The sequence below is a fragment of the Terrapene carolina genome, unplaced genomic scaffold (genome assembly GCF_002925995.2).
Source record: "Terrapene carolina triunguis isolate 2854851 unplaced genomic scaffold, T_m_triunguis-2.0 Scaffold374, whole genome shotgun sequence".
Classification (NCBI taxonomy): Eukaryota; Metazoa; Chordata; order Testudines; family Emydidae; genus Terrapene; species Terrapene triunguis.
In genome coordinates, this window is record NW_020664725.1 from 16,803,947 (window position 1) to 16,811,500 (window position 7,554).

Consider the following 7,554-nt stretch of genomic DNA (forward strand, 5'->3'; position numbering starts at 1 on the left):
GTCAGCAGGTAAATAAACTGGCCCGGCCCGCCAGGGTGCTTACCCTGGCGAGCCGCGTGCCAAACGTTGCCGACCCCTGCACTAGTTTAACAGGAGAGTTTTAAAAATCATCTATTTAAACCACTGCACGTTTTCATACAGACAAGGCCTAAGCACATCAGTGGCAATTTTTATCTCTGATATTTATCACAAATAACTTGTGATTTTAATATCAATGATTTGGGGAGCAATGAAGTCACATCAAGCTCCACACACAGTGTTCGTTCTGGATAAACAAGCATGCATTCTGTAAGAGCAATTAGGAAGAGAATGCTGTTTAAAATGATGTCCCCACCAACATGTCAACTTGCTACAGTTCCTACAATCAAGTCAAGACACTAGTGAACAGACTTGCACTGCCTTCTGTGATTTATCTGCCCAGTGAGAATTCTAATCAAAGTTCTGACATGCTAACATTTGAGTGGGGTGATGTGGCTTAACAAATATGCTTAAGCAGTCTTGCAAAAAAAAAAAAAAAATTCTGCAGATAGTAAATTTAGTTTTTTTATGATTTTGGCAAGGATAAGAGAAGAGGGGAGTGTTTGGGCTAGCAAGTTTACAGGACAGTTGTACAAGGTTGCAGTACTGTGTGTGTTTTCTTGCTGTTAGAGATTTTTCCACAGATTCTCACAGTAGTCTAATCTTCCCTTAAAAAGTTGGTATTTACACAGGTACTTCCTATTAGTGCTATTTTCCACCATGAGGAGGGAGTCCTAAAGACCCAATGCCATATATCTGTGCCACTAGGGACAGGACAAAAAACAGTGGCTTACACAGATGAGATTGTCACTTAGCCCAGTACTAAGAAGGAAGACACTAGCCCATTAGGACACCAGTCATCACAGTACCTGCTTTTTTCCCCTCAGGGACGCTGTTTTTGTACCTAGCCTATGAAATAGAACTTTGACCATCAGTTATTCTCTTTACACACACAGCCTTCCTGCCTCTTGGCACACAGCTCCAAAGCCTCAACAGAATAAGCAATGAAATGCTGGGTTACTTTAGGGCAAAAAAGTCAAACCCACAAAAGCCTCATAGGGAAATGCCTTCAATGAAACATGATACTCTAAGAGAACCCCTCACCCCAAATCTTCTGTTCCTTTTCAACAAAGCTCATCTAACCACTAGCACCATCTTACCTCACACAGCTAGGACACAGGTGTTTTATAAGCTGGGAAGGGAATGCCTTAAGGGTAACAAGTAAACAAGACATAACCTTGCCTAACAAGCTGCCAGTGACAAGCTGGGAGAGCAGACTGCCTGAAAGCCATGCTTGATTAGACTATTATCCCCTCCAAAAAATGCTAAGCAAGCACTGGGTTCTTTAGACCAGGAAGGCCAATTCATCAAATTCAAAATTAGAATGTTAGAGCTCTATCAGCTGGTAGTGATACACAAATCCTGTTCTCAAGGTCTTCAGTGTAAGCTGTCACCAGGACAGAGCCTGCTACACAGGGTCTCATGCTCAGCAGTGTATATGCATTAATCTGTTGGCTACTTGTAAATTCCTTCGTACAGCTCAGAAATGTCTAGTGAAATGCTAGATGCCATTAGTCCAGCATGCAATCAGTAGGTAGGAAGTGAAGACAGTAAATATGCTGGACCAGAAGACCCTTTCCTTCTCTTAGGAATTCACTAAGCCTGGATATTCAATGGCCGAAATACAGTGGCTCTTTTGGAACATATAAGCAGCAAGATCAGCACCATGTGAGCAACATTATACTGCATGCCAGAGGAATTGTTTGTGATTCACAATTAATCAGGGTTTCTTATGTTTGAGAGAAAAAAGAAGCAGAAAAAATGTGCACTAATGGGTACTGATGGAAGGGAAGTGACTAACAAGGTTACCATATTAGCTTCTCACATAGTTCAGTATGAAGCTAATGGCAAGAGTATTAACCTGTTTCTGTTTGACACAATACAGAGTGATTGGTGAATCACAGCATATTGAACCCAGTATAACACCCCTCCACAATCATAACACGGAGTGCTCTTAGCAGAGGCTTTGGGGTTACCCCATGCCCAGACTTCTCACGGACATGCTCAAGATGGGGAACAACTGGGTTGAGCAAGGAGCAGCTCTTACTCCCCACCAATAGCCCCTCTGAGAGCAGCTTTACTTTCCACCTTTTACGGAAAACAAGAATCCAGGCAAGAATCACTGTGTCTCCCTGAGCCTCACACATTCAGGAGCTGCAGTGCCATAGTCATAGAAGCAGGCCCTTTCCATGGCAGCCCACTCCCACTACCAGCTGAGTCAGCCAGCCAGTTCTCATACTGCGTTTTAAGTGCTGTGGACCCACTTCTGTCTGAATTCAATGCCAGATTCATTTCTTTGCCTCAAAGTTACTCATGTATAGGTCTAAGTCTAGAATCTAATTAAACTATGTCTTTCATAGGCTACAAAGGAAGGAAAGTGTTATTTCTATTGCAAATATTTGGGAGGCATTCCAGTTTGACAATGAGGGGCATCACAGAAGTAAATAGAAGAATGCACACATCAGTTCACCACTAGCATTTCCACTACTCTCCCAGCTTCTGTACCTGAAATAGCAGGTCTATGTCATGCCAAGGCGTTAAATTTACCCTGAAACCACCATATTTGTATCTCAGATAGAATTTTTTTTATGGACAGCATGAAACTTCTGTACTCTAAGTAAACAATGCTTGAATGAGTGATACTTTTACCTAAAAAGGGTCAGACCTGCTCTGGGCTCTGCACGTTATCTAGTTCTATGAACCCAAGAATATACATATGTAGCTGGCAGGAACAGAGTATGGTCAGGTAGATCAAGCACTTGACTGGAAGCCAGGAACTCCTGACACCGAGTCCTTCGGTGGCCTTGGACAAGCCACTTATCCCACGTCTGGGGAAATGGAGACAAAGTTTAACACCTAACTCTCATTGGTGTTTGAAAAACCCAGTAAGTGCATCACAATGGGTTGTGAACTCACGGTAACATCTCAGTTTACAGAGAGGGCTTGACATACATAGTGATGTGTTCCTTATTAAAAACAAAGAGTCAGAAACTGCTCAATAGCCTGTAGTTACATGTCCTCATAGCAGAGTTGGAGTAGATCACTGCATGCTGCAGCTGACAAAAAGGAGAAAAACAGGTGCAAAATGCTTTCAGGACTCTAACATCTCTGCTGTTGTGAAGACAGATTTTAAAATAATACACTACGCTTTACTACACTATCCTGAATATGAGGGAAGGTGAAGGTAGATGTGCCACAGTATATGCTGTCAGCTCTATCAGCAAACACCATTCAACTCTTATGAAAGAACATGGCATTAAAAACAACTCCAGTGTCTGACCAGAGTTAGAATACTAATAAAGTCACTTGGATGATTTATAAATGGAAATTGTGCAGCGAACAATCCATCCAATAGGTCACTTGGAGGATTTTTAAAACAAAAAACAAAGACTGATTCTTGTGAAACACCAGAACACTGACAGAGGAAGGGAGGACAGGAGGCAGGAAACAGAAATGGAGAGATGTAGCAAGATATCCTGCAGGTGCCCAATTAATCCTAGTCAGAGAAACAACTCCAGTTCCTGTCCAGCCATCAGAATAGCTCTGTTTTACAGCATACTAGATTCCAAGTTTGCATAACAGGGCCTGAAAGTAAGTTGCTGGCTTAGTTAATACATAAGCTGTCCAGCTATGCCTTTTTATTTAGTTAATTCCTGTAGGGATAATTATGACCCCAAGCATCCTGCCCTTTAGAATGATTAATGTTTCCTTTCACAAGTGTCCCCAACATTACTGACCCATATTTAAATTGTGAAATTCAGTTGTGTAAACTACAGTCTTGTGTCAGCAAGACATACCAGACTATTGTTGTGAAGTATATAGAATGTGGGAACATACTAGCTATGTACATAAAAATATGTCCTAGACAGTTTCAAAATGGCTACAAATTATAATACTCAACCTAAGTCAGTGGTTCTCAACCAGAGGTACGTGTACTCTGGGGCGTACCGCAGATGTCTTCCAGGGGGGTACATCAACTCATCTAGCTATTTGCCTAGTTTTACAACAGGCTACATAAAAGCACTAGTGGAGTCAGTACAAACTGTCATACAATGACTTGTTTTTACTGATCTATATACTATATACTGAAATGTAAGTACAATATTAATATTCCAATTGATTTTATAATTATATCGTACAAATGAGAAAGTAAGCCATTGTTCAGTAACAGTGTGCTGTGTCACTTTTGTGTTTTAATGTCTGATTTTGTAAGCAAGTAGTTTGTAAGCGAGGTGAAATTTGTGGGTACGCAAGACAAATCGGATTCCTGAAAGGGATACAGTAGTTTGGAAAGATTGAGCACCACTGATCTAAGCAATGTGTTATGAGTTTTTTGTTTATTTCTTTTTTCAGGTGGGAACGGAAGGGGGATCTACAGTGTTTAAATCAAGACATGCCCAGGTGTCACATCAAAGTCATCTGAACTTGCAGAATATCTACACCAGACAGAAAAAGAATCAAACATCTCAGATCAACAGGTAATCTCTAAGTTCACACAATGGTAAAAAAAACTTTAAACTGTACCAAGCAGGTTAATCATCATCATTTAAAAGTTATCAACATTTGCTGTGATTACTTTCGGAAGGGCACAGTTCCAGTTTGAGTGTCACTGAAGAATAAACTAAGGTTCTTCCAATGAGAAGTCAGAGCATCAAATCTGTTAAGCAATTTGATTCGGCTGCTAAATTTTAACATTGCACTATCCTTCTGTGCAACTGCTAAGGGAAGATTATTGCTGGAAGGGGCTGCTGGCATTGACTAACTTTACTATGCTTGAGTTTCATGATCAACAATGTTTTTAGTTACTTTACTAAACAGTAAATATTTCACAAATATTCCGTTTAAGTAATTTTCCTTGAGTCAAACAATTTGTTACTCTGAAGAAAACAAACCCTTCATGGGTTTCATTTTGGTGCTTTCACTGCCCTCTTAAACAACGGACTTTCCATATCACGTTAGCCCTTTCCGATTTACTTAACACTGATTCCTCCCAACAACCCCCATCTTTCTGATGGAGCTTGAAATATAGCTTTTTGATTCCCCCCTTGTTTGTACATCACAGTCAGTAATGTCCAAACTACTGACCGCTCCTGAGGAGAGCAAGAACAGCATAAGAACAATATTGGGGGGGACATAGGTCCTACATATGAAGTGATTTTCTTTCGTTTTCCCCTCTGTTTCTCAGACAGAGGTGAGTTTTGAAGTAAACTAGACTTTCAGAACCCAGAGTTTCCTGGTGCTGAAGGTTTTCAGTTTCCAGTTAGAGAAGGGAAACCTGCTCCACATCTATTGGAGGAGAACTTGAAAATACATAAGCTGCCACTATAATTTCTCTCTTTGGGTTTAAGGATTGAAAGCATCCAACATCTATCACCATACCATGCAATATATACGTCTCCTATATGGAAGAAGACAATTAAGTTTACCAACTTCAAAATTACAGATGCAAGTGGCACAGGCCTTAACTTAGTGCAATGGCTTTTCATTAGCGGAGATTCAAGTTCAACCCATTCTTAGGTCATTTGGTAGTCTCAATCCACGCACTACTAGCCACCTGGTCATAAAGAGGCCCGTCAACGGTTAAGTTTGGGTTCATCTTTTCACTATCTTGCAAGATCTTTAGCCATTCACCTGCAATAAACCAACTCAGTGCTTCAATATTTCACAACCTTCAGAATTAATAATGCTCAATACAAAGCCTGACTCAGCTAGGAATGCTGAAAACAGGAGCTCAGCTAATAATCAAAGGGCTGATTTCTAATCAAGATGCTCAGTTTTCAGCATTTAAAGCAGCTAAAGTGGGAGCATTCCTGCTTCTATCAGCAAAGTTCAGAAAGCGTAGTTTTTAATCACTGGGCAAGTAATGATCAAGCCATAAGAAACAAAAGCTGAAATACAGGCTAGACTGTAGCATCTTGCAATTAAAGACAGAGGCATCTCTGAATGTTGTAAATACTACATAGACAAGTGCAGCTAATCCAGTACTAAAAGATACTGTAGGCATTAAATTACTTTAGATTAAACTTTAACAGCCTCTGGGACAAGTTCTACTCAGGCAGAGGGGTGTATATCCAGAATTTAAGAAAATGGAAGAATTACTTTGTGGTTATACTAGTGTCATGGCAGGATTTGGCTCCTAAAATTGACATGGCAATTAAAAAGTGCAAGCCAAAAAACTCTTGATAGGCTGACTTTCCCTTGCTGTCAAATTGCTGATATAATGGACAGAAGCATAGAAGAGATGGTCTGTGGTAGTAAGGACCCACCGCCCTCCTGGACCAGCATGGCCCCTGATTAAGTTTCCATTAGGGTTTTTAGGACACTATTGCTTCTACAGAGGATCCCACAGAGCACTGCGCTGTTGCCACTCCCAGCATGTACTGGCATATTCAGCACTAAAATCTGGAAGACAGAGGATGGGGTACTAAAAATGACAATATGATACTTTTATTAGTTGCTGGAATGTGACTTCTGATATGAAAATAAGTGATATACTCATCAGCTAATCTGTACCTCAAAATGACCTGCCTGCATACGGCAAATGTTTGGTCAACAAGTCTTTTCTTCCTCTGTTTTATTCTTTACAGTTTATAGTATAGTCCTGGAAGAATAAAACTCTTTGAAAAAAAAAATCTGGGGAAAGATTTGTCTTTAAACTGAAACATAGGTATTGCCCTTTATTAAGTTAGCCAATAACCCCTCCTTTCCAAAGGAGTCAGCTCTTTTTTCAGGTTTATCCATGTGAAATTAATTAAATACGAGTCAGGATCAAAGCAGTCGCATGACATTCAATAAGAAAAACTCTTCAGGACGCTATTTTCACTCGTGAGAACTGACGAAAGGTCTGTGGTGAAGAGGATGGCACCAATATCACAGAGACAAGGTGGGTGAGGTAATATCTTTTATTGGACCAACTTCTATTGGTGAGAGAGACAAACTTTCAAGCTTACACAGAGCTCTTCCTCAGTTAACAGTCATTCTGACTAAACCCAACGCTAAGACAATGGCAACAGAGTTCAGAATCCACCATCCCATTGAGAAAGAGCATTTTCTGCAGCTTCTTTTGTTACCTGTGGCTGTACCAACAACTCATATGCTAGACCAGGGGTTCTCAAACTGGGGACTGTGACCCCTCAGGGGGTTGCAAGGGGGTTACTTGGGGGTCGCAAGCTATCTGCTCTGTGGGGGTGACAGCCCCAAGACCCCATTAAATTGAATGACCGCCCCCCCATTTTTAATGTATAAGGGGGGGGGTCACATTCAGAGGCTTGCTGTGTCAAAGGGTCATCAATACAAACATTTGTATCATCAAGGCCTGGGAATGTTATATCAACAGGTGCTAGCCCTAGCCAAGTTGTTTAGAGCAACAACTTCGCCTAAAGTGGACACAGGCAGGAATGAGGAGCCAAAAATATGTATGACAATCACACAAAACAGGACATTTCACTGATTGGTGTCAGTGATATAGAGGATCAG